Source organism: Sorex araneus, chromosome 2, assembly GCF_027595985.1.
Source record: "Sorex araneus isolate mSorAra2 chromosome 2, mSorAra2.pri, whole genome shotgun sequence".
NCBI lineage: Eukaryota > Metazoa > Chordata > Mammalia > Eulipotyphla > Soricidae > Sorex > Sorex araneus.
In genome coordinates this window covers 152640210-152667920 of record NC_073303.1, presented here as the reverse complement: position 1 = coordinate 152667920, position 27711 = coordinate 152640210, and the positions used below count along the sequence as shown (strand labels likewise).

The 27711-nt window shown below is 37.0% G+C and overlaps 1 protein-coding gene across 9 annotated transcripts in view; it reads left to right on the top strand.

Moving 5' to 3' along the window:
- The window catches only part of BBX (BBX high mobility group box domain containing), a 318125-nt gene that overhangs the window by 143505 nt on the left and 146909 nt on the right, over positions 1-27711 (top strand). For 8 of the 9 annotated variants that reach the window (XM_055126206.1, XM_055126205.1, XM_055126200.1 and 5 more), the window contains exon 4: positions 3033-3150. The exons of the other annotated variant lie outside the window; for it this stretch is intronic. The gene's annotated coding sequence lies outside the window, so the exon portion shown is untranslated. The remainder of the gene's footprint in view (positions 1-3032; positions 3151-27711) is intronic. 9 annotated transcript variants of the gene reach the window in all.

Sequence of the window (27711 nt, the reverse complement as noted above, 5' to 3'; positions counted from 1 at the left end):
GTTGAACCATTCTTGCATCCCTGCGATTAATTCTACTTGATCAGGGTGTATGAAGTTTTTGATATGTGTTGGATTCAATTAGCTAAGATTTTGTTAAGACTTTATCAGTTTTCATCAGGGAGTTGGTCTGAAATTTTCTTTTCTTAAAGTGTCTGTCTACTTTGGGTTTTAGTATAATGTTTGCTTCATACAAAGTGTTAGGTATTCCTGTGTCTTGGATTTTTTTTGTAAGAGTTTAAGAACTCACTAGTGAACTCTTCTTCTGATGCATTTTTGAGTTAATCATAGAAACCGTTATAACACTTTAATTAGTTCAGCCTATTATAATATTGAGCATGGCTTAGTATTTATGTACAAGTTTTTTCCTCTTGATGTGAAATTTACATGTAGTGAAACTCCTGCTTTACATGTAATTTAAGTCTCTGACTTTTGATAAATGCCTGTATCTATGCTACCCAATTATTAAAAAAGATATAAAATGTTATTCTTGGTAGGTGTCTTTGTTTATTCACACTTTGTAGATGAGTAAACTGAAGCAGAGGAATTTAATGATCTGTTTTAAGTTGCATTTCTAATAAATGTCAGAATTGGCATTCAAATCCTGGTTTTTGCAGAATTTTGGGCTCCTAATCACACCATTTACTATATATGAATTATACTCAAGTACTCGCTCTTTCATATTTTTTGTTTACATTTAATATGTACTGTTCATATTTAACTTGAGTATGCTGACACAACTCTGGTAGTGTTGTTCAGGAAATTTATCAGTTTATGGCAATCAAGCTACACGGGGAAGTTCCTTTCATGAGAATACTAGAATATCTTTTTTTTATAATATTTTAACTTACACACGAATAGTATTCCCACATATAAAGAGATAGTCATTTTCCTAATGTTTACATGAAGATTCTGGAGTGTTACTTGGATAATTTAGAATAAAAGGTGTTTAGTATAGTTTTTGTATCTAGTAAATTTTTTCTTTCACTTTGTTAGAAGAAAAGTATTCATCGATGTAATATGTATGTGTGTATTTGTATGTGTATATATGTATATGTGTGTATAAAATCATTCATTTTGTTGTCTCAGTCCCCAAAATAATAGAATTGACCAATCTGACATTTTATAATTATATGGCTTTTACAGTTTGTTTTTGACAAGCTGAGTAGAATTATTTTTCCAGAGGTGGGTAGGAGTCCCCAATAGATCCCCAGAGCTATATGTACTAACACTTTGAGGACCGTGTAGTACTGGGATTGAATTTAAGGTCTCCAGATGCAAGATCTCAAGATTCTGCACCTTTGAACTACTTCCCCTTTACAGAATGGAATTATTTGACCATTAAAATAAATTTTGAAAAATATGATTGGGATATATTATACTTATTAATAGATTATATAAAAGGATTATATTAAGAGATTATATATAAGGATCAGAATAGATTATGTTTGTTCTGGTTTGTATTCTTAGTTGCAACCGTCCTTATAAAAATAGCATCTACTTGCATTCTTAATCCCGTGAAACTTATCATTTAAAGTTAACAATGCTCTCCTCATCATTCAAAATAGTGAAAAGCAGCTATAGCAAACATATAAAAAATTTGCTCAAATATAATTTTTTAAACAGCAAGTAATTAGTAAAACCTAGCCAGTCACTAGAGGGCAGAGCAGTACTGTACTTTAGGCCATTTTTGAGAATTTCTGGTTTCAAAATTGCTGAGCATGACAAAAGTACAGTGACGCACAGTCAAATAGAAGCATCTTAGTACTTTCTTATTGTCTTGTCTTGCTGCGAAATCCAATAAGATGCACTTGTATCAAAGGAGTTGTTCTGGCAATTTTATTGATTGCTTCCAAAAGGCATGATTATTTTGAAGAGTTTTAAGTATCTCTCAAGAGAAAATAGTAAGGCTTACAAAAGTGATGCATTAAATCATTCTACCTTATGTAGTACTCTGAAATTGAATTTCAGTACAGACTTTAGGTGAGACATTGTAAGATAATAAGTTGGAGACTAGGTTACTAGTACGTAGATGTAAGAATTCATTGAAATGTGAAACATTTTTCATCTTTCAGTTGAAATTGTTGAATTGTTAAGACTTTAAAATTCAAAGATTGTGAAAGCAATGAACTAATGGGGGGGCAGCTTTGGGCACACACAAAGCAGTGTTCAAGAGCTATTCCTCACTTTGGCCTGAGTGGACCATGTGTGGTATTAGGGATAAAACTATGGTCAGATGCATCCAAGCAAGCACCATAACCCCGTCACTAGCTTTCACTCTCTCTCCAGTCCTTGAACTTCTTTAACTGTTAACATATTGTCAAGTTGTCCTTTCTTGAAATTTTTCTGTTCTGGCTTACTTTCCTTTATTATTTTTCTTTTGACTAATTTTTAAAGTAAAAGAGACTGAGATAAATTACAGTAGTGACTATAATAAGAGCTGTGTCCTAAAAGATAAATTAATTTATCTTAAATGTGCAGCTTGAATTTTATAAGACCCAGTTTGGAATTACATATGATTTTTTTCTAAGGCAGCATAGGATATCGAGAAAGGAATAGATTTTGAAATCAGATCATCTGGGGCCCCAAATACCATCTTCTTGCTTGTGACCCTGGGCGTCGTATTATTTCATTGAAGTAACCATTTTTAATTGAGTAACTAGAAAAAAAATTATAGCAGTGTTTTTTAAAATTTGTGTTTATGTATCTCTAAACATGAAACTATGTGGAGTTGATCTTTAATAAAAGGTAAAAATATAATCTTAGCTAACTTTGAAATGACTGATTTCTGTCATAAATTTAGTAATATGGGAATTATTACATAACTATTACCCAAAATGTGGTTTATAAACCAAAACCCAAGTTCTGATTGCTAACTTCCTCCTGTCTCTGAGTGTCTTTGGCTGCTAAATCTCTCTATAACTCCTGACTCTTACTCTCACTTTTTCTGTTTTCTTTGTTTATTTCCATGTTCCCTCTCTCTGTGTTTCTCCTGACTGTCTTTGGTCTTTTCTCTGTGTTTTCTCTTGTCCCAGGCATCCTCAGGAAGATCCCAAGCCTCTAGCAGTACCTGGTATCACCTCCAGCATGTTTATAGATGTGAAGGATTCACTGGGATATTGAGAAATACCAGAGGCGAATTGTTCCACTGTAGTAAGTCAATTTATTAAGATGATCTACTACTTATAGAGCACTCTGATGGTGCTTTGGGGGAAGGAGAATGAGTTAGGTCATAGCTCCGACATAATGAACATGTAAATTTTTCTATGTATGGACTTTTTTTGGGACAGGGGGTGTTTTTACTGCTGCTGTTGTTACAGTGTATTTGGGATATAGCACAGCTGAAAATTTACACTCATGGAATGATTTCTACCATCTAGCCACATCTATAAATATGATTCATGCTGATTAGACACACATAAATAAAAACAGCAAAATAAAAAAAACTGACAAGTTAATTACAGAAATGAACTGTGTTGTATGTGTACTGAAAAGGTCTTGAGTCCAACAGAGGAGAGAAGATCATGTGATATAAGTCAGGATTTCTACGAGAGTTTAAAATTAGGTTATGAAGTATAAATGGAAAGAAAGATGAGTACAGAGGTGGAAGTGAATAATTTTGCTGGAGCTTGGCAAGCCTGTTCACTTGTGCGTATCTCTCATGGGATATGCCCAAATGAATGACAGTGTTCAATGAGAGTATTAAATTTCAGCATACCCACAGTGAGCTTTCCTAAGTTTCTCTATTCAAAACATTCAAATTGCGGAAAAATACAACCAAGTTGAGATTTTTCTGTAAATATAATTGGTATCTTCACCATTTAAAAAACAATGATACAATTGAGGGATAAATTTGATCATGAAGCAATGAAAAGGTATTGTGAAATAAAGCACAAATTCTTAAGGAATATCATGGGTACATTTAAAATACTAAGATAGGTTAAGTTAGGAAACATTGGTGTGACATATTGGTTTTATTTTCATGTGGAAATTTATTTTTGCTATCGTAATTATTTTTTTTTAATTTTGGGGGGCACACAGCAGTACTCAGTGTTCACTCCAGGCTCTGTATCTTGACAGGGCTCGGGGGACCGTATATGGTGCTGGGGATTAAGCCTTTGTCAGCTGCTTTGCAAGGCAAGCGCCTTACCCACTGTACTGTCTCTCTGGCCTTTTGCTGTTGTGATTAAAGCGGATGTATCTACCAGTGCCTCCGGAGTTTGCAGTGTTGGATATGGTTTGAATCTTATCTCTGCTGTATACTGTTGGTCAATCTACATGACAATACCAAATCGTGGTTAGCTCAGAAAATTAATGATGAAACTAAGGGTGACATATTTATCTTAAAGAGAAATTATGTGAACCATAGTGGTAACTTTATGAGTATATTTTAGGTATCGGTTACTTAGAGAAACTAAAAAAGTTACTTCAAATGTTTATAAACTATACAGTGTTATTTCTGAGAGCTTCTAATTAATGTATTTATGGGTAGACATTGGACCACACCAGTGGTGCTTAGGGTTTACTCCTGAGACTCCCTAATGCTCAGGAGTACCTCTTGGCAGTGCTCATAGTGCACTGCAGGGGATCAAACCAGGATTGGTCACATGCCAGACAAGTGCATGAACCCCTGTACTATCTCTTCAGTCCTCTCAGCGCATTTTCTTTTTTTTGGCAGGGGTAGGGGATGTTTGTGGGGACATACCTGGCGCTGCGCATGACTCACTACTGGTTTTGCACTCATAGATTGCTCCTAACCGTGCTCAGGGAACCATTTGGGGATCCAACTGGGGTCAGCAGCATTCAAGGCAAGCGCTCTTCCTGTATTATTGTTCTGGCCCCTCTCTGACCGCTATGTAAACATGGAAGTGAACCCATAGTATTTCAAAAATGCTGTATATACAACCTGCATGGAATCCCGCCCTTGAGTGGATCTCCTAGTAATCTGGAGTTCTGAACCCTCAGATAAGATTTTTGTCCTTGAGTTAAGCCCCTAGAACTTCCCCTGAAAGAGTGGCTTTACCTTTGTTTGTTGTTATGGCAATGTTCAACCCCACCTATTTATACTTCCACCTTTCATGTTTTCTATGCTGTAAGGGGTAAGAGAAGACTAGAAGGAAGACTAGATGAGGATGACTGAAAGGATTATGAGAGTACTGGAACGATAGCACAGTGGGTAGCGCATTTGCCTTGCATGTGGCAGGCCCAGGTTCTATTCCTCTGTCCCTCTCGGAGAGTCTTGCAAGCTACCAAGAGTATCCCGCCCACACTACAGAGGCTGGCAAGCTACCCATGGCATATTTGATATGCCAAAAACAGTAACAACAAATCTCACAATGAGACATTACTGGTGCCCGCTCAAGCAAATCGATGAACAACAGGATGACAGTGCTACAGTGCAGTTCTACTTATGAGAGTATGACAAGATGAGGGAGAAGATATAATGAGAGAACTTTGAGTTCTACAAGGAAACTAGGATGATCGAAGTATGATGACTGGGACTACGACCAAAATTATGACTGTGATTGCACCATAAAGGGAGAGATTGGACTATGCAGGAGAGGGGAGAAAAATAAAGAGACTACTCACCAGCCTGGGGCCCAGTTCCTATTTCTCTGTTCCCCTGGTCCTTCGTCTGTCCGTCTCCTTGGGCCTGCTAGGGGAACAGTTCTCGGCCACCGAATGTTCAAGTCCCATATGCGCTACCACACTTTTCTTTTGAAACACAGTTTACTATAGTTTCTCTCCAACTCTGTTCTTTATAGCTTCCTTCCACTATACACACACACACACACACAGACACACACAGACACACACACGTGTAGGTTTTTGATTGATTTTGAATTTTATATATAAGTGATGTTATATTTTCATTGTAATACCGGTTGCCATTTGATACAGTATGAGAGTCATCTTTGCTTGTTCTTATTATTCATTTATGATCAAAGTTAACTAATGTTTTTGGGACTGGAGTGATAGCAGAGAGGGTAGAGCGTTTGCTTTGCACACAGCCAACCTGGGTTCGATTCTTAGCATCCCATACGGTCTCCCAAGCACCATCAGGAATGATTCCTGAGTGTAAAGCCAGGAGTAACCCTGAGCATCGCCGGGTATAACCCAAAAAGAAAAAAAAAGTTGAGTAGTGTTTTCATTATATGAAAATGCTGAAATTACCAACTCTTTAATGGCAATTGAACTTGTTTTTAGTTTTTTGTATTAAGTCAATTTCCTTCCACCAATCTTCACAGGTTCCTTCTCCTACCCTCCCATCCCCAGCCTCCCACTTTTACGGGTACTTTTTTGGGGGGGTGGGGGGCACACCTGGCAATGTACAGGGCTTACTCCTGGCTGTGCTCAGGGGATCATATGCGATGCTGGGAATCAAACCCGGATTGGCTGAGTGCAAGGCAGATGCCCTACCCACTGTGCTATTGTTCCAGCCCCTACAGGTACTTTTTTACTGGATCAGTTTGTATTTCACACCATACACAAAAGTCAATTCATAGTGGAACAATGACCTTTAGATCAGACCAGAATCTATAAAATACACTGAAGGAAGTAAGAGCAAAATACTCCAAGGCTGGACTTCAAAGGTATTTTTAGTGATACAATGCCATGGACAAAGGCAATAGAATCATAAATAAGTAAATGGGACTGCATCAAATTAAGAGTTCCTACATTCCTAAAGAAATATGGACTAAAACTAAAAGAGAGCTAATTGAATGGTAAAAAATATCTGCTGTCATCCTATCAGATAAAGGGTTGATATCCAGAATATATAAAGTATTTACAAAGATCAACAATAGAAAATCCAAAAACTCCATCAAAAAATGGGGAGAGAAAATGAACAGGGTCTTCTCTGAGGAAGAATAATAGATGTCCAACAAGCACATGAAAAACTGCTCATCATCACTTCTTATTAGGGAAATTAGAATAAAGACAATAATATTTCTTGATACATGTTTAGAAGTTAGTTAAAGGTTTACCAGCCCAGCTTCACATTAGAGTTAACAGTGCTGGAGTTAGTACAGCAGGTAGAACATTTGCTTTGTACACGACCAACCCAGGTTCAGTTCCCAACACCTGTATGGTATCCTGATCTTGCCAGGAATGATCCCTGAACTCAGAGACAGGAGTAAAGCCCTGATCACCACCAGGTGTGATCCTAAAAATCAATACCAACAAAACTCTAGAGTCAAATGTACGTGTTTGCTCCTTCTACTACAGTTCTTTCAAATCACTACATCTCTGTGGAATTTTTGTTGTTTCTAATGCTGTCTTACCAATAACTCTTATCAACTTTATTTTTATATTAATGTTATTCCTTGTGGCAGCTGCTTTTATTACATTTTAGTTGCCACTTGGACCTTTTCCTAAAATCCAATCAGATTTAAATCTACTGAAAATAACTATTTTTTCTCCCAAGAAATGCACAACACAGTAATGTTATATTCTTATGTTATTTGAAAATTGTAAATGGTTCCTGACATGAAGACAGAGAAAAGGTTATTTATTTATTTACTGATTTTCTTTTAAAATTAGGGTTAAGATAGAGACTAAAAAAGACTCTTTGTAAGCTGCAGAAACTTAACCTATATTTTGATCTGTATTACAAAAGTTCCAAAGCTTGAGTAAATTACTCAAGTTGTACTTACTGTTCTTTCCTCTTCTGTGTCCTTTACCTACTTATGTTTCTCTCTGCTAGTGATTATTTCGGCATTTGATAATATTTGCTACATTTCATTCCAAGGTTCACAGTTCCTTCAAGTCTTATAATCTGTATATGGTGGTCCTTAATTTTTGTTGATCTTAATATTTTTTGCCAAATATGCTGTAGCTACCTGCCACATTCATTTTCTTGACATTTTCCAGAAAAGTATATACACAAATACTAGTGTGTTTTTACTATTCGACAGATGCTTATTGAATGAAGAAAGTAAAGGTATAACTGAAATATCTTTTTCATGCTCTGCAATCATTTGACTAAATGCTTAGGACAAGTCTTGAAGATGGTAAAGTAGTTCTGCTGTGAGTAACTTTGTAAAACATAGCAAGTAATTCTTTCTGGAGAATCACTCTTCAAAATAAGAGTGGTAGACTAGTTGTCTGTAGGATTCTTTTTAACTCCATTTTATACTCTAGTTTAAACTGAAATGAAAAATAGTTTCTCACTGGATATCTGAGCATAACTACCAAATCTGAATCTATCTACTTCAGTGAGCTTTGGACTCATAAATGTGTCATAGTGACCTGCCAACTATTGTCTCACATAGTCTGAGCAAGTAGGGTGTATACCAGACTTCCCTTCCTCTCTTTGTTTTTAAGGGTTGATTTGTTCTGAAGAAAAAATGCATTTATCTTTCTTTGAGAAAATGTCATAAATGCTTTTCTCATTCAGTTTCATTCACCAGGCAACCCATTAGTCAGTACAAAATGTTGACGTCCAGCCTCTTGCTGCTACTCCTTTCCCCCCTAATTCTGCATCAGAGCAGGACAATTCACTCTATCCTTGATTACAATTTGTGGTACATCTTAAACTCATGCCTTTTCCTCCACCCCAAACACCACCTTTAAGCCAGTATTGGTTTTGTCTGTTGGGCTTTATATTGAGCCTTGACCTGGAATCTGTGGGTTTGACTTGGAACTGGAGTGAGTTTCTGATTCCTTTCTCCCATGCTTTCACAGCCAGGCACCCTCAGCTCCAGGAAGTGAGGACCAGACTCCTTTCCTTGCTTCGCTTAGTATACCCCTTATTTGTTGTACTTCTACTCTTGAACTTTTCACATGTTGCTATTACCTAACCCTGTTACTTGTCCAGAATTATTTTGTGAGGATCTCTAAATTCTTTGATCAAAGACAAAAGGTGCCAGAAATCAGACCATACCAAACAATGGGTAAACCTCAGTGTTAATGTTACGTGAATTGTTAGCACTGCTTAATCATTTCTGAAAGTTTCAGACAGAGGACGCTATTTGACCTTGAGGCAAGGTTAAGAAGGATCATTCTGACTTTCATTAAAACACAGAATAATCTAATCTTGTTATGATGTCACAGACCTACTTAGAGAAAATCCTATGTAAGTTTTGCAAACTTTGGTCCTAGAGGAGAATAAGGCAGAGAAGAATTTCACAACTGAAAAGAATGAGAGAGGGAAAGCTTCTTTAATGCATGGTTATTTATTTTCTGATTGGAGCCATACTTGCAGTGCTCAGCTCTTAACTCCTGGCAGTGCTCAGGGGACCATATGTGATGCTGGGGATTGTACTGGGTCAGGGTTAGTTGCTTTCATGGCAAGTGACTTACCTTACTGTGGCCTAAAAGATTTATTTATTTTAAACTGCAATTTAAACCTAAGTCAGATTTGAAATTTTTTTAAATGTAGTTATTTGAAAGAGTGTAAAAAAACATCTTATTGAAAGCCCAGTTGTTAACCTCCAACCCCAGCCTCCATACACATAAAACACCCAAGATTTACTGTGCTGCCCAAGCACAAGGCGCAAGAAGCCAGACTATGATAATTCACCACTCTTAACTGCTTACTTGACAAAACTCAGCAAAAACATATTATGCCAAATGTTCTGTTCTTGAAAGAAGCAATTAATACTATCCTATCTCTAGAGGAACAGATTACTTTTTGTTCTCAGGAATGTAAGGAGAGAAACATCCTTTAATGCTTATAAGAAAAAAAAAAAGGGAAGAAATTACCTGACACGAAGACTTTACTGATAGGAAAGAATGCTTCCTCTAACCACCCTTACATTTTATCTTTGATTAATGTAAAAGGCATAACCTGTGAAGTATTCACATTACTATTTTAAATTATCAGTGATAAAGTTTCTTTGTAGTACTAATTCACTTAGTATTTTATTAATTTAGACAGGCCTGAAAGTGCCTAAAAAAACCTTAAACACAGCCCATATTCTTATTTTAGTTTACTTCCTTTTTTAAGAGACCCATATATTCTTTTATGATTAAATTGCTGAACGTATTAAAAATAAGTTATTGTGTTAGCCAGTCGGATCATCTTTAAATGCAGTAAAAATAATTAGGACTGTTTATAAAAGTATGTGCTAATAAACTTTCATTCAGAGGACACTGGAAAATACTCTTAACGATAGATTTTGCAATGAAAGGGTTAACATAAAAGAAGTCATTTTAAATACTAAAGAAGACTTTCAGCACACATCTCCAACTGTGGAGCAATCTTCCTGGCACTGTCTCTACTATCCTAGGGTATCAGTCTCATATTATGATATTTTATACTTCACAAATGAGTGCAGTCATTCTATGTCTGTCCCTCTCTTTCTGACCCACTCACTTAGCATGATACTCTCCATGGCCATATTGCAAACCATAATGCCCATAAGTAGAGAGAAAGGGAAACCATCTGCCATAGAGGCAGGGAGAGGGATGGGACATGGGTGGCGGGGAGGGGGGATTGTTGTGGGGGTCAGTACTGGAGACATTGGTGGTGGAAAATGTACACTGGTGGACGGATGGGTGTTTGAAATGACTGAAATTCAAACATGAAAGCTTTGTAAGTGTTGGTCACTGTGATTCAATAAAAAAATTTTAAAAAAGGAAATACTGAACATAATTTAAAATAAAAACACTAAAGAATAAATTATGAAATACATACTTAATTTTTATTGTTATTTTATATGTGACACAACAAAGTAACACATAAAATCAAACTCATAATGGAATCTTTTGTAATGATTTATGTAATTATAACAAATATTTGTTTATACTGTTAAAATATTTTATTAAAATAGTTCTGAATAAATTTGTTCAAATTTAGTTCCTGCCTGATCCCAATGGTCATTTTGTCTAGAATGTATATGTATATATTTATTTTTGTCTTTTTGGGTCATACCCGGCGATGCCCAAGGCTGACTCCTGGCTCTGCACTCAGGAATCACTCCTGGCGGTGCTCAGGGGACCATATGGGATGCTGGGAATCGAACCTGGGTGGGCCGCATGCAAGGCAAATGCCCTACCAGCTGTACTATCACTCAGCCCCTATAATTTTTATATCTTGATAAGAAAATAGTTAATTATTCTCATGGGTTTGTAACTGAGGAACAAGGAAGTAATAAATCTGTTTTCCTAAAGTTAATTTCCCTAGTACATTATCATTTATTATTTGAACTGTAACATTCACATATCTTAACTGTTTTAATTAAGGATGTGTTTTAATAAAGACTGTATTCTTACATATTCATTTATAAAATGTCCAATTTTATAAAACAGAAAGTTTCAGCTTAATATTGATGATTGTTTTGAGGAATTGAGACACTTTAAGGAACCATATATAAAAATCACAGTTCTGTGAAAGATCACTACATAAATGACTTTCTCCTATTAATCCTTTCTCAAAATCTGTAACTTTATTTTGTGCTCAGCCAATGGATACTTCACACCTTTTCCCTTTGCTGACCAAATTCTTACTTGAATGTTGGCATTATTATCTTTAGCTTAAGATCTGTTTTGAGCTTAGAAGAATCTTGTTTTCTGTTTTGATCCATTTATAACTATTTGCTATTGCTTAACCATTGCACTGGATAGATAAATGGTAGTGTTACTTCTTTCCAGCTTCAGGCTGACCATATAAACATGGGTTGTGTGTTCATTACTTAGTAACCCACTAACGGCTGAGAGCCACTTGGGACCTAGGGGAGTTTGTGTCCAGGACTCAAAATTCAGAGAACTGGATCTTCAGTGCCAGGGCAAAAGTGGGTCTAGTTTTCACTGAATGGAATCATCCAGCCAACTGTTCTTTCAGGGTTGGAAAGCATAAAGACAGCCATTTCCCCCCCCCCCCCTTACTCAAGGACCGATTTTGAGTACTTTTCTCTCCTCCAAACTTTTAAAAATATACTGAAGACTTTTGTTGGTTGTTCAAAATTATTGTCATCTAAATTATTTCAGACATCACACATCACAAAACATATCAGTCTGTGTTTTACTAATGTTGGTATTACCTTTTGTTTTTGTTTGTTTACCTTTGTGTGTGTGTGTGTGTGTGTGTGTGTGTTTGTGTGTGTGTGATTGGGGGGGGGGGTCTTACAAAGGATGCTTAGAAGGCCTGGGGCCCCCTTGATTGATTCTCAGCCAGCTGGACTAGTGATTCAATGAGAAGGCCCAAGGATGCCATGCAGCTCAGACCCTGTGGTGCTGGGATTGCCTGGTGGTGCTCTGGGGCCTCTAAGGGTTTCGTTCGGGATGCTTTAGGGTACCAAATGTGCTGGGGATTGAATCCAGGCCTGGCACACAGCTGTTCAGTTCCCTACTCTTTCTTTATATATATATATATATATATTTTTTCTTTTTGAGTCACACCTGGCGATGCACAGGGGCTACTCCTGGCTCTTCACTCAGGAATTACCCCTGGCGGTGCTCAGGGGATCATATGGGATGCTGGGAATCGAACCTGTGTCGGCCGCGTGCAAGGCAAACGCCCTACCTGCTGTGCTATCGCTGCACTTACTGAACCACTGAGAAGTTGAACTAATGGATTTAAGTCTGAGATTTAAAAGGAGGCACTTCACACTTAAGACTGCTTTTAGGAAGGCACTAAATGTGTCCAGGTTGTGGATAGGTCAGAATATTAAGAGGCTGAATCAAGATTTTAAATAATCATTTGTGGGAATAATAGAAGAGGTTCACAAAGAAGTTTATGGCTCAAACTATTGGGAATTGAGAAATTTGGAGGAGGGTGATATTACTTTGCCTGAACTCATTGTCCTGCAAGGACAGTAGAGTTAGAGGAGTAGAAAAAGGGATATTTGAAATTAAGGTTCTCAAGGTAAAAAAAGATCCAAGCTTCCTCCCAGTACAGAGTTGTCACCTGAGTACACCTTCAATGATACAGTGAAAGGTAAAGGATTTGGGGTCTAAATTGTATTTTGAGGAGGGCAGGAAGCAGAGAAGATAGAGGAATGTTGGGCACTTTTGATCTAATATTTCAAACCCTGAGATAGAGTGAAGTATCATTGAAGAGTTTGTAGGCTCTCAAAGCATAATTTTGAGTAGTGTACTAATGAGATTAATTTGGAAATAGAAATTGTCATTTAGAAGCACTGTAATCATCTCTGGTAGCTTTGTGCCAAAAGGCTGTAGAAAGAGGAAAATAATTTATGCATTTGTTGTTAGTAAATATTTAAGATGACATACTCAGTGAGGCACTCTAAAAGAGCTATGTATATTACACATTTTCACTCTTACCATTCTTTGAGGCAGTTCTAGCCTATATTTCTAGATAACTAATACAGGCCCATAAATTAGACAGTTAACACTGATAAAAAATCATACATAGGCCTATTTGATTGTCAGCACCCTTTCATCTCCCATGATCCCTTGTTCATGGAGCATGAACCCATGAAATATGGAAATGAAAGTTAAATTGTTTGTTGCTTATTTGATTTTTCGTATACTTTTTTCTTAGGAGTTTCTATATCTAATTTAGGATTTTATTTATGCATATTCTGAAATAATTACATGTATATTAGCATACCTGTGTCTGTATTTACACAGATGCTATGTATTGAACAGGTATTTTTTAAACAGCATTTGAGAAAATTTTCTTTCCTGATGCTTTAGAGAAAAATATTAGGTAATACATAAATGCATAAGTTAAAACAGAGGGGGAACATGTATTTCCTACCAAATAAGAATTTTAGTGTATGAGAAATAAAATCAATGTCTTAGTTCCCTATAGTAACTATAGAATAAGCAGGAACGTTTCACAAAGAATACTTTGTAGGGCTGGGATGAGCAGGCCTTGAATCCAGTATGTGGCACTGCTGAACGTGATCCAGGTGCCCCCACCTCAGTACCACCGTATGTGTTGACAATCTCTATTAGAAAAACAACAACAAACCTATTTGGAAAAGAAGAATTTGAGTTATTTTTCTTTTTTACCTCAAGTTAACTAGAAAACTTTTAATATATGTAAATCATTGCAAAAATGTTCACATATGACAAAAAACATAGATCATAAAATAAGGCCTTTTCTCTTGGGGGTTATCTTGGTGTTATTACTTTAATAATTAATAACAAGTTTTATCTCAGTTTTAATAATATGCCACCTTGTAGAGGTTGGCATTTGAAGAAGTGTAGGTACTTATATCCACTATCACTACCAGTATCAGCAATTTCTCCTCCTCTTCTCTTAGACATCCTAGGGTTGGTTCTATTCTTTTTCCTTTATTATTGATAAATTGTTTGTATATTTTGCTACTTTTTTTCTAAAATCTCTCATAATGTGCTTAATTGAGGAATATCTGTTAGTTGTATTTAGGTCAAATGAGATTTGCGTACATAGTGAAATTTTCTGTTTCAACCACAAATTGTTCGCAAGTGGATGTTTTTCTTATAGAAACCATTTTTTCTTTTTAATCCTAACCTTTATTACTCTGTACAACCTGCATTTCCTTCAGCAAAAATAGATTTATATTCACAAAAAGAAGCAGCTAACTGAAATATGTTCATTGATTCAACTAATTGTCTGCAGTAGCCCAACAAAAGTTTTTTGGTTTGGGTAAAGAAATAAAAATAAGCATTCAATTAGATTTTGGCTACTGTGATAAGAACTGTCTGTAACTGAAGTCTTGAAATACACATGTAGTATGTTGTATCTTACATTGAAATATGGAGAGATTTGAGCCTGAATACCACCGAGACATTTATTAGTAAGAAAGCTTTGTGATTGTACATTTAATACTTACTTTGAATTATTCTTTAATCTTCACAGAGAATACTAAATCTTTATCTCAAGATTGGCCTGACGAGGGACGTATCTCAATATAATTTTTTTAAAAATTGTAATTTTATGTGTGTGCTATTTCTTGAAAAACAGTGAATGCTAGTTCACAACAGAAAATCAATCAGAGAATGAAATGGACAAAGCCAGAAGCATATTGAGAATGATGTCCCAAAAGACTTTTAGGAACGGTAAAATTAAGTACAGTGGTATAAAGCTATTCATACATTTGATTAGATTCACATAGGACTGTACACTGGTAGTCTCTTTTGAAAGACTTGCTGTAAATATCTAGGGAATTTGATAAATCTCTGGATTAACTTTTCATTGTAAAAGAGTGTATTAAATTGACTTGTTAAACTTTAATATGCAGGTTAATTTTATGATCTCTTTCCCGAGATAACTTTTTCTTATCAATCTTATATCTTCAAAGTTTGTACTTTTGAATATACTTTCTTGATAGGTTCAGAAAGACTATAATGGTTGGAAAAAATCTTCACAATTCTACACTGCAAGCAACCATTGATAAAACTCATTATTAAAACCTGGTAAATTGGAAATGCTGCCACTAGTTTGATGATTTTCTGATAACATGTAATCTTATGTATAGAATGTTGAATTAAGAACTAGTGTAAGATGCCTGCGTATAAATTAAGTGTATTAATTGTTTTGCATAATTTTTCTATCATCCTTAGCACAGGTTATTTGGGAAAATTGTTCTTATTCTCAAATAACAATTTGAAAATATTGGGAGGGTTTGGCTAATGGTAGCAGAAAGGTCCTAGCTACATTGTAGACATGTGATGCAAAGTGGCATTTGTTTTATTTTTTTCTTTTCAGTATTTTTTACTGTACTACCAATTTTACTATTTTATGCTTGAAGTGCTGCTTTACTATAGTTTTCAAGCTTGTATAATCTTTAGTATTCTAAATCTTTAAATCTGTAATTTTGAATGAAGAGCAAAGTAGGAATTCAAAATCTGAGCATTCCTAAATTATTATAGATGAGGTCTATGAGAAAGAGAGTTCTATATCTAGTGAGTTTTTAGCAGAATTTGATAGAGTATAAAGCAAGTTGGTAGAGAAAATTGGGACCAGAGGTATAGTTCAGTTGCATAGCATGTACTTGTGTGCATGAGATCTGGATGTGATCAGTAGGTAGACAGAAAAATGCATGTGCTCCGATGTATAAAAATAAAAAGAAAAGGGCGCAGGCGAGGGAAGGGATGCCTCACCGCACTGAGCCAGGCACAGGGCCTAGGGCATCAGCTGTCTCTCCCGCCACCCGAGTTCTGTAGCCTCTGGCTGCTTCCCCCACCCCAGGGAGGTTGATGGCGAAGATGTGGCAGGCGAAGGAAGGAACGGAGCCATGATGGTTGGTCTCACTTGCAGTTTATTCCAATCTTCCCTCTATACACTCTCCTCCTCTATACACTTTCCCCCCCCCTCACCTTCTCTCAGAACCCCTTTTATTGATCATGGCCCTTCCAAAGGGCGCAATACATTGACATCACCAAAAGCACCAAAAGATCTTACAGGAAGAACATTGAGGCAACATAATTCTCTTGTATCTGCAGGCCTTTAATCTAGGCCCCCCGGAAAGAAGATACAAAACCAAAACTGAAGCCTTCATTGGGCTGAAAGCACTCGGATTTACATCCCAAAGACCGGGCTAGGCCAGAGCTTGGAATCTACAACGTCAAGTCAGGCCTGGCTAGCACCTGAAATCTGCATGTCAAAGATCAGCTAGGCTTCTATGACAAAAGGGAAACTGCCTCTGAAATTAACTCCAGAAGGCAGCTGGAAAAGGGGAAATATTCCAACACTCCGATACACACACACACACACACACACACACACACACACACACACACACATACACACACACACGCGCGCGCGCCTTAAATATTGGTGTGATTTGATGGAATTCTTTTTGTCAGGGGGTGGATACACACACACACACACACACACACACGTGCGCGCCTTAAATATTGGTGTGATTTGATGGAATTCTTTTTGTCAGGGGGTGGATATCTGGACACAAATATTGCTTACCATTCTTGGATCCAAAAAGAGTATCTGGTCATACCAATCTTCTTTTTAAGAAGAGTAGTCTGTTCTGGGATAGCAGGGGAAACTCCAGAAGACATGGCACAGCAATGAGATTTGTTTGGTTAGAGCAGATTTTTTTCTTAGTGAATTTTCATATTTGAGTCTAAAAGTCTATTTTGATAACGTCCATTTTAAAATATGATTTTTAATGACGGTATATTCTCCATTTCCAATAAAACCAGTATTTTAGCTTCAGTATCCACTGACTCTACCACCCCAAAGCCATACACCATGAATCATTATTCATTTTCTCTCTAAATGAGTGGTGTAGTTTTCTCATAGACTTTAGAGAATAGTCAGAAGATAAAAAATTGTCAGCTGCTGGAGAATGAAAGTAATACCAAATAAGATGGGAGTATCTATTATAATAAGGATTTTCCCTTTTTATAATTGGTCTTGATAAAAGAACAGATTGTTACTAATAACCATTTTCAGACTGTTTCCTTAGAAATATTTCTGAACCAGAATAGTATTTGTCTGAGTTTTCATTAAAAAACAAGCTTAACCTTACATGCAGGATTTTTTAAATTTAGAATATTTGAGAACTTGACTTTCTGATTCTAGAATGTATATTTTCTTCATTCGGTCATTTCTTTTCATCTAAAATATTCATAGACTAGTTGTTGTAAAAGAATAACTGTTCAGCTACTACCTTAAATATTTTATTTAAGTTGGAGTACAGAAATGAAAAGTTTCTTACAGAGTGGTATAACTACAAAATGTGAAATTAATTATTCTGCTTTAAGAGAAAAGTTACATTTAAACTTAAATATGATAATACTCATGATGATACGTCTTTTTCAGGGGAAAAAAGTGCCTGTAAATACATTAACTGTAATAATGTCTTAGAAGTTTGGAATACACTTTAGAGGAGCCTAGAAATGAGGCATTCACATGTAAATATCTTTGCAAATTCTCAGGCTGTGTAAGTAGTATTAAAAACTGCCTGTCGATTCTTTTAATAAGTGCCAGTTAGCCTTTGATCCAGAACGGTGTGTGTGAATGTCCTTTCAAACACACATACATTGTGTAATTCTTAAGTCTTTGTCCCACTACCCTTTTTAATTTTTTAAAAATTATCTCAAGCTTATAATAATAGCACAAAAGGATCTTGTTTGTAGTGATTTTTGAATTTATATCATTTTGAAAGTTTCAGACTGGAAACCTTTGCACTAGTAATGACTTTAGGACTCTTGACATTTAACTGGATGACTGATTCCAGTGTATGGCTGCCAAGTAAAGGGAAGACATTGAGGCATGCAACGCGTAGAATTGCTTTCACTCACCCCATCCCCTGGCAGCAGTTGTAGCCGGGTGGCAGCAATACCAAATCTGTGCACTTGCACGTTTGAAAGCTGCTTTTCTTAGGCTCCTACAGCAATTTGTATAGAGGAGGAGCCAAAGTAAGATGTCGACAGAGACTTTCTCAAAAGCAATTCACTTCGAACCTACAAAGAACCCCTTTTAGATTTGGTCCCGTCACTGCTCTCCTCAGACTTCTGTTAAAGCTTTTGATGAAGAAGTAGTAGTAGACAGGCCAGACAAGTTTTGTTGTGTTGAAATCTGTGTACCGTATTTTTTTTTATCCTAAAGAAATATTGTCTTAAAATAGTTTCGAGGGGGCGGGGGCTGGAATATAGGACCTGATAGTGAGACCCTGAGATGCAGAAGTTTTATGATTTAGCCAAGAGTCAGTATTTGAATCCAAGCCTTTAAACTGACACCCAAGAATGTATTTGCCATGTCAGAAATGACCCTTTGGATCACACAAAATAAACAGCAAGACAGTAACAAAAAGAATATTTTTAGCTATAGCTTAAATGTTTAAGAGAAGGATTAATTTCCCAATTGCTGCCCAAATTGAGCAGCAAGGTGCAGATTAAAAGTATCAAACTTGGTAGTCTGTGTATACTTAAAAGATACTGGAGGTTTTAAAAAAAGGTGATTTTAGGGAAATCAGAACTTTCCTTCTAAAATACTAAAGAATAGGGTAGAGAGATAGTACAGCAGGTAGCACTCTTACCTTGTGTGCTGCCAACCTAGGTTCAATTCCTGGCACCTCATGATCCCCTGACACCTGTCAGGAGTGATCTCTGAGCACAGAGCCTGGAGTAAACCCCAAGCACACCTCGAAGTCTGATCCAAAAACAAGGAAAACAAATACTAGAGTACAAACAAGACAAATACTAGTCTGAAATTATGTTTATGAGCCACTCATTAGTTAATGCAAGCTTAGGACAATATTGGTGAGAAAAAAAATCACCTCTTTCTGAGCTCTTCAATAAGCAGTAAAGATTCACACTGTCTTTTAGTTACTGCTGGGTCTCCCAGTCTCTTGTTATCATTGATGTTACTTATTCTCGAGAAGCTTCTTTGCCCCCATATTTGTATAATAAAGATCACTGTATCACTGTCATCCCATTGTTCATTGATTTACTTGAGTGGGTGCCAGTAACGTCCCCATTTGTCCCAGCCCTGAGATTTTAGCAGCCTCTCCTTACTCGTTTTTCCCAATGATTGGATGCTCTTTTTAGGGTCAGGGGAATGAGACCTGTTATTATTACTGTATGTGGCATATTGAATATGCCATGCGGAGCTTGCCAGGCTTTTCCATGTGGGCGGGATACTCTCAGTAGCTTGCCGGGCTCTCCGAGAGGCATACATACATATTTCTCTTTATGATGATGTGTTCACGGCCGTGAGGTACAGGAATATGTTTGCTCATGTGTGAGGCTCGGCCCCAGAATGTGGAAAGCAGCCTGGAGCATGGAGGCAGTGGGGTAGTGGAGGTCGGCTGCCAGGGCTGGGTTCCTTGAGGCGGGGAGGGCTCTCACCTGCCCTCCCTCTGGGCCACCCCTGGTGTAGAGTTCGGTGGCATGGTTATGGGGGCCTCATTTTGAGCTCTCTTCTAGGAAAAGCAGTTGTGAGTTCTGGAGGGTGGCCGCTAATAAAGATACCTAGGGTTTTTTGCCTTTCATGATCAGTAGTTATCATATGGGTCTTTTAGATTAAAAATGAAACATCTAGGAAATTTTAATCAGATATTTTCTCTTTGGAAAAGGAGGGAAAAGGTGTGTGATAAAATGGCAAGAGCTCTAATTTTGTGTTTAATACCTATGTCTTTATGCCTTCATTAATTGAACTCTTGGGGCTCTTGGTTTCCTCATAGGTAAATTGTCAGACAAGGACTGGGTTAGCATTCTGTAAAGTGAAATATTTTACCTCTAGAAGAGTATCTCCTTAAAAATAAGTATTTCTTCAGATAGCACAGCAGGAATAACAATTTTTTCTGCAGAATTTCCCTTTGGAAACCAATTATGATAGGTCAGAGGCCCCTTTCTAAAGTAAAAACTTCAGTGAGAACGATGCTCTTAATTTCTGTTTTACATTGTGGGAACCTGGAAATATTTATATAATGAGACACTTTAAAAATATGTATTAGACTCTGAAAGCAAAATACTGAGTCTGTAACTAGGAAGATGTAGATTTAATCTGATTAAAACTAACCTAAACTTTCATTTGAATTATCACAAACTAGTACTATAAATATCTGAATGGATATCTCAGCCTTTAACTTTGCCTTGATTGGGCAGGGGAGATAGTATTGTGGGTAGGCTCTTAATGGCTGATCCCGGTTCAGTCCTCAACACCCCATATGGTCCCCCTAGCTTGCCAGGAGTAATTTCTGAGCACCGAGCCAGGAGTAACCCCGGAATGTTGCCAGGGATGGCCCAGAAACCTAATACACACACACACACACACATGCACGCACGAACACATGCACACACTTTGCCTTAATTGTTTTCCACAGTCATTTATTTTTATGAATTCCATTTAATTGGTTATAACCTGTATTACTGCTATCCTTAATGGTTAAGTAGAACACTTGTGACTTATGCATCTCAGGGACATATAAAATTTTCAAATACCACTTATTTTTTAGCTATTAGAATAGCTTATTTAGAACAAATAATTTTGTTTTCAGATGGCATTACGCAGCAGAAATAGTAAATACTATCCCAATATAATGATGCTTATCTTTTATTATTATCCACAAAGTGAATGATAAAAGCACGCTTATTAGATTGGATCTCCTTTCTGACCTATATTTTGTCATTATAGATTCTGGACTACTTCGGTGATACTTGGGTGCTCTCTTACTCTCTGATGGGGACAGAGCTTCAAGTTTTGATTTAAAGTCAGTATGACCAGTCCGAAAGGTTTTTGTATATGCATGCACGTGCACATGCCACGCCCTCCAATGCTCAGGTCTTACTCCTATCTCTGTGTCCCAGAGTAACTCCTAACAATGCTTGAGTGTTATGTGATAATGGCTAGATCCAGGATCAGCCACATGCAAAGAAAGTGCCTTACCCTCTGTAGTATCTCTTCAGCACCAAGAGGTGTGATTTTAAAAATATGATTTGCTAACCACCAGTTTAAATCAGCACTTAGTGAAGTAATGTTCTAATGAATATTTTTTCTCATAGAGTTAGCTCTCTGTCCACCCTCTTTATTGGTAAATGTACTTGGTATATTATTTACAGAATTGTTAGTTTTAATTGTGCAACATATATATATATATATATTACAAAATACCATGGTATTTCTAATTAGCAGTCATCATTACACAGAATTTTTTATGTTATGAGAATTTTAAGATTTACTTAGCAATTTTCTAATATTTAGTACAGTAATTCTGATTGTAGTCACCATTTAGTTACATAATATCCCCTAGATGAACTAGTTAATTAATTTCAGTTTTAGGGCCTCTCTTTGCTGGTTTTGGCACATCAAATACGCCAAGGGTAGCTTGCCAGGCTCTGCTGTGTGGGTGGGATAGTCTCAGTAGCTTGCCGGGCTCTCTGAGAGGGACGGAGGAATTGAACCTGGGCTGGCCGCGTGCAAGGCAAACGCCCTACCCACTGTGGGAGCCATAGCACAGCGGGTACTGGCATGATAGCACAATGGGTAGGATGTTTGCCTTGCATGGGGCTGACCCAGGTTTGATTCCTCCGTCCTTCTCGGAGAGCCTGGCAAGCTATCGAGGGTATCCCGCCTGCACGGCAGAGTCTGGCAAGCTCACCGTGGCGTATTCAGTATGCCAAAAGCAGTAGCAGCAAGTCTCACAATGAGATGTTACTGGTGCCTGCTTGAGCAAATCGATGAACAACAGGACAACAGTGCTCTAGTGCTTAGGGCCTCTCTTGTCTTGGCAGTGCTCAGAAACTACTCCTTGGCTCCATGCTTAGTGGTTGCTCCTACCAGTGCTGGGAATCAAACCTAAGCCGTCAGCCTACGCAGCTTGCACTACAGTCCATTGGGCTGTCCTAGCCCAGGGCTTTTTTTTTTTTTTTTTTTTTTGATAACTTGTAGAGTGTATCTTTCATCGACCCATAGTAGCTTTCCACTTTCACCCTACCATCATTTCATACATAACCTTTGAGTATACACAGAAAAGCTTTATAAAAACATCCACTAGATGGCACCTTATAATTGTGTTTAGACTCAGCCTGTAGCTTTCTTGACCAAAGAGTATAATTGAAACAGAAAATAGCTTTCTCTAAAGGTTGGTTGTTAATGGATATCTCAACTCATATATGAGATTAGTGAATATCTCAACTTTAGAATTATCTCAATATTAGACAAAATTTTGAGTTATTTTGTTGTATCACTCATTTTAAGGAATACTTTTATAATATCCCCAGCATGTTTTGAAACTTGATATGACATTGGTAAGCTATAATTAGTAACATTACTATATAACTATATAACATTACTATATAACTGTACTCTAGATCTGACTCTGTAGTCAGAAAGTTAGAAATAATGCAATCCATTTAAAATTTTTAAAGTCTAATTTAGAGTGTGTATCTTTTCTACTGCTTTGTTCAACCACAACAGAATAGAAATAATTCTAAAAAATTGTTTCCAGTTGTGTTCAAGATAATGTATATGTAATAATAAACACTCTTCTAATATATTATATAATTATATAATAATGTGTATATAACATATTCTTTTAATATGTAGAGGTTTATCTGATATTTGCTTTAGCTACATAAAGTAAGAACGATCTTGTATTCTAAATTTATTTTCATTGAGATGATTTTGGACTGGAGTTATAGCACAGCGGGTAGGGAGTTTGCCTTGCATGCAGCCGACCCAGGTTTGATTCCTCCACCTCTCTTGGGAGAGCCCCTCAAGCTACTGAGAGTATTTCGCCTACAGGGCAGAGCCTGGCAAGCTACCCGTGGTGTATTTGATATGCCAAAAACAGTAAAAAGTCTCACAATGGATACGTTACTGGTGCCTGCTGGAGCAAATCGATGAACAATTGGATGACAGTGACATGACAGTGACATAATTAGTAACTTTGGGAGGACTGCTTTCCTAACCATTTAAAGTTTTTGTTTGTTTTTTTGGACAACACCCAGTGGTGCTCAGTGCTTATTCCTGGCTCTATTCTCAGGGATTATTCCTGAGGGGCTCACGGGACCACATGGGGTCCCAGGGATTTAACATGGGTTGGTCACATGTAAGACTCTGTCTACTGTGCTGTCTCCAGTCTCATTGAAAATTTTTTATTTTGTAAAAATATGAACATATAGGGAAAACTAATCTGCTATTAGAATAACCATCAAATAGAGAAAAAGTTTTTTTTCTGCCAGGGATAGTACATTTTACTTGTAACAAGTAGCGCGCGCGCGTGCGTGTATGTGTGTGTGTGTGTTTGTGTGTGTCGTGTGTGTATGTAGTCTATGTTCATTTTAATATTTTTAGTATTTGAGTTTAGTTTTCAAATAGTTAATTATTAGGAGGCATGAATTCAAGTAAAAGCTCATGAATGATAGGGTTAAACCCTATTTAGCCTGTTAGTATTTTTAAAATCTTATTATTTATGGAAAAGAAGACCAAAATGTTTCTTATTTCCCAGTTTATGATGGGTTACAAAAAAAGTTGCCAAAAAAGAAAATGACGAAAGACAAATCCATAATTCTGCCACAAAGCTATAATGTTATGAAGAATTTACATTATTTTTCCAGGATTTATTTATTTAGTTTTTAATTGTGCACCACACCCCACTTGTGAGTTTGAAAAATGCATGGGCACACAGGACTCGAGTATTTGGTGGCCGAGAACTATTCACCTGGCTGGCCACAGGGACAGAGGGACGAATGGCGGGGAATGGGGGATGGAAGAACAGGGCCCTAGGCTGGTTGGTAATCAGGGACTGTTTTATTTCATTGTCGTCCTCATCTTTGCATTTTGATTCTCTTCCTTCTCTCTTACAGTGTAGTTACTTCTTCCCCAGCATAGTTAGATCTCTTCTCCTTTACAGTGTCAATATTTTCTTCTACATAGTTAGATCTCTTCCCTATTACAGTGTCAATATTTCTTCCTTTTTCCCCAACATAGTCCATTCTCTTCCCCTTTCCCTAGCCTAGTTCCATTTTCCCCCTTACAGTATATAGGAATCATGAAGGGTGGGGTTACACATAGGTGGGGTTGAACATTGTCATAGCAATGAACAGAGGTAAAGTCACTCCTTCAGGGGAAGTTCTAGGAGATTAACCCAAGGACAAAATCTTACCTGAAGGTTCAGCACTCTAGATTACTAGGAGATCCGCTTAAGGCGCGATTCCATCTAGGGTATATTGCTTTCTCCTTTCCTCAGCTAGTAATTTATTTAAACAATCATAATAAATTTACTTATTATAATATTTCTAGTCATTTTATATGAACACAGTAAGATATATATTGTTTAAAGGTTGACTCTTCCTGGGAACATCTCGCTATATATTCCAGACAATAGTCCTCAGGCCAGGCTAGTCTTTTCTAACCCCAGCAGAGTCCTTATTTACTTACTTCTTTTTGGATCATAACAGAGTTTGTCCATGACTGTGCTCTTAACTTATTATATATCTTGTGGTACCTACGTCATCCCTTTCAGATGCCAGAGTAGCTTACAGGTTCCCCTGGGTCCATCCTTGTCCTCGCTGGGACCTTCCTTTTGGGGGTTTTAGGAAGTAAGAGCAAGTGAAATTTAAGTCACTTATATATGACAGAGGCCCAGGAGTAAATATTATTTGGAGTGAATTAACTTCCATGTTATAAAAGCATAGCATGCACTGTCTTCCTGTGTCTATACAAAAAGGTCATTGCTAAGCATGCAAAGTGACATAAAAGAAAGATAAAAGCAATATAGGATTATTAGTGCCTGATGGAAGTTAATGTGCCTCAGGGGCACTGTTGTGGGAGTAACTCAATAAACCTCAGCTACCTGTGGGAGGAGCAAGAACAAAACATGTTATCCAAACCTCACTTGCTTGGGGTCATTAGCCAGTGTTAAGAAGAAAGTGAAGTGCCAGAGCTTAAACCTGATTCCATCCCTTTCAACAAGCTCTCTAGTCTTCCAGTATTTCACTTTTCTACTATTTTTCTTATATATTTAAATATGTCAATTATATATAACTATATTTATTATTTAATAATATTGGGGGAAGCCAGCACAGCAGAAGGGCACTTGCCTTGCACACAGCTGACCTGGGAACTATCTCTGGCATCCCATATGGTCCCCCAAGCATGCAGGGTGTAATTCTGAGTGAAGTCAGATGTAGCCTATGAGCATCACCTGGTGTACATGGCCCCCAAACAAAATAATAATAATATTTGTAATGGCCACGCTATGGAACTTGGTGAGGGGGTGCTACTGTTGATGCTTTCCCTAGATAATCCAGTGGTACATCCCTAGTAGTTTGGTGTTCAGAGCCACACACGGTGACGCAGGGGATTCAGCTTAGGGTTAACTTCTGCAAAAGGACATGCTTCTGCCACTTGAGTTCCCTCCCTGACCAAGGTCCTGCTTTTAGTCAATGCATATAGAAGAACTTACAGTATCTCTTTTTCAAAAGAATAGTTATCTTTTTATTCTTTTTTGTCAACTGTTTATCCCTTTCTTTTTGTTTGTCAAACATCTTTGTTTTATCAACAAATATATTGTCATTGACTTTTTTAGTCACTATAAGTTATTTCTTTTTAATTAGTCTCCCACTGCTTATATTTAGGTCTCCACTCATTCTCACGCATGTAAATTTAAAATTAGAGATTTCCCTTACTTTAATTTTTAATAGAAATCCCTAGATTAGAGCAACATAGGTCAACTAGGTCATCTGGTTATAGTATTTGAGGGGCTGGAGTGATAGCGATACTCTCGGGAGGGTCCTTGCCTTGCATGTGGCTGACTCTGATTCTATTCCCAGCATCTCATATGATCCTCTGAGGACTGCCAGTAGTAATTTCTGTATAGAGCCAGGAGTACCCCATGAGCACTGCTGGGTGTGACCCACAAATAAAATGTTTAATGAATTTGTTACTTTTGGGTTGTATGAGTTAATGATTAAAAGTGGTTAACTATGGTTTACTTAAAGTTGATTTAAATGTTTATCAGGTGTGACACAAAAATTAAAGTGTTTATTCCAAGATGAATATGATGATTATGATGATGATGATGATTATGATGATGGTGTACATGTATAAGCTACTTATACACTTAACTTTGAAAGCAGTACTCATAAGCACTTTCACATATGTATAGAAAGGGTTTCACTTCTCAATGTGGTAGATGCAATTATTTTACCCTTTTTTCCATTTATTCAAAATTTTATGTTGTTAGAGCACCATGAATTTCAAAGTTATTCATCATTGGGGTTTTTTTACATACAATGTTATATCACCAATCCTGTCACCAGTGGCCCTAGATCCCCTGGCCTACCCGACCCCTCACCCTCCACAGCCCCAGCCTGCTATCTTGACAAGAACCTTTCATACTTGGTTAGTAAGGTTTGGGTCTCGCCATTTCAGTGTTGTTGACTCTGATTTGGATCATTCCTTAGCACCACTAATATACTTGGGTCTCCTTGACCCCTACCCCCATTACTTCTCCCCTTTCCCTTCACTCTATTTCTTTTCTTCTCCTCCCTATACTTTGGGTCCAAGGGTGATGTAGACATCCCAACCCTTTAAACCATTGCATTTCCTCATCCAGGTACTCAAAATATCATGTGTAAGTGATAACATCCTGTGTTTGTCCTTCTTCTGGTTTAATATTATACCCTTTAATATTATATTTGATGTTTATTATTATATTATTTTACCCTTTTAATATTACCATACCCCTTTAATCACTTATTTAATATTTAATCAAACATTTGATATATTGCTGTATTATTTAATATAATGTAATATTTAATACTTAATTTTATTTAATATTTTATACCCTTTTTATCGCTGGGAATGCCAAGGCACAGAGAAGTTAGATTACTTGTCCAAGGTCATGCAGTTAATAAACTGTTGATCTAGAATTGTAATCCAAAAAAAAAATAAAAGTACACACTGTTAAGAAATTTTATACCAAACCAGATAAAGCACTGGGTATGCCTATTTTAAAGTGGATTTAAATAGAGTCATTTGGGACTTCTTTCAAAGCTGTATTTAAGGATTCCATTTTTAAAAAGATTAAAGATTTATATGGTTCTTTTAAAATCATTGTCATTAGATGCATCGGATTTTCTTATTGGAAATGAATTCACCCTCCTACCCCACCCCCCTCACACACACACCAATTTGTTAGTTGCAATCAAGATGTTTTCTTTCCTCTGAACTTACCTTCGGGAGGGGTGGGGTGAGGCACTCTGTAAACATTCTTTTCACCATGATGCCGCATACCTAAAATTCCTCCATGGAGAGTCATTAATATTAACCCTTCATCCCAAACCATATTTGTATTAATTTATTACATTACTTAATGTCCCTTGTCTAGTTGGAACAGCTCAGCT